Consider the following 1395-nt stretch of genomic DNA (forward strand, 5'->3'; position numbering starts at 1 on the left):
TTCCTCATTGCTTTCCAGATGGTGTTAAAGCACCTGGCCATTTTAAAGACTTGTCTTCTACACATGCTTTCAGAAGGAATGGAAACAAAAGAACCAGTGTGGAACACATTCCTGTTGTGTTGGGATGTACCTGCTTTCCAGACCAAAGCCACTACAAGCTAACTTTTAGTCATGATACGCTCTGCCATTTTATCAGCACTGTGTTGGAATATTCATTTTGAGAGAAGGATAGAGTTTCTTCTTTCAGGTTTATCTTTCTTTGTTACTAAGGATGGGCTGGAACTAGATTATAGCTCCAAATATCTCTGCAGTTTGGATCTGGACTTTGTGACTCTGACCCCTCTCTGCTTGTTACCATTTTAACCTTTCTTTAACGTCAATGGCAAAGAAAGGAAAAGGTAATTGGGCTGGTCTCTGGCTCATGTGGTTAGACTAGCTTAACTGGTAACTGAAGACAAATGTTCATTTCCTGTGAAATGAGATTTTTTTTTCCAAAATATTTCCCCTCATGTACTGAATAAACAGAGAACAGGAAGATAGGAATTTACCGATGGGACCATGTGACAGAAATACAGTCATACAGGGAATAACTCACGTGACATACGGTAAACATCACACCACGTGACCAGACCCTAAAGGGGTTTAATCTCAAAGCTCCATAGTACGCATGGTTCCTTCCCTGTTCATCTATATAGCAAAGGAATCACTGAAACTATTCATAACCTTTGATTAAGGCTGGTTGGAAGACATTTCCAGCCTTGTACTGGAACCAAAGCTATATCTAGGCTTCCCCCCTTCCCCAAGTCAAGTGGCAAGGGATTGATAATGATGGACATTTACATAACACTCCCTGTATAGCACTCAACAAACTTAATAACTGATTTCTGGCTTCCCCTTTGCTACCACATTGGATTCAAAGTTCTTGTTAGCATCTCTGCTCCTCTCTATTTGTCCAACCTGGTTTCCTCATCAGATGCCAGTCTTGATGCTCCCATCATCTATTTCTCCCACACTCTTCTCTGCATTGTTTTCCATGCTGCCCGCTACAGCCAGAACATCTTCTCTACTCCAGCCCACCTCGCTCCCGCCCCTCTTCAAAATCTGTCTCTTCCATGATGCTTACAATGAGGTATTGAGAAAATCTAAGACACTAAGACACACACAGCTACTGCTTCCGCTCTCCCCTCTCCCCATCCCCTCCTTACTAGTTGTTACCTCTAAAAGCATTTTAGGACAGGGGTAGTATCTGTTTGTTCTGCAAAGCGCCATCCCACTGTAACTGTATCAGAATTGGCCATTCTGGGTTAGGCCCCCTAATCTATCAGCTCCAGCTGCCTCCAATAGCACCCACTGCCCACAGCTTCAAGGGGCACAGAGACCACCCATGAGGCAGCC

This window comes from Terrapene carolina, unplaced genomic scaffold, assembly GCF_002925995.2.
Source record: "Terrapene carolina triunguis isolate 2854851 unplaced genomic scaffold, T_m_triunguis-2.0 Scaffold32862, whole genome shotgun sequence".
Classification (NCBI taxonomy): Eukaryota; Metazoa; Chordata; order Testudines; family Emydidae; genus Terrapene; species Terrapene triunguis.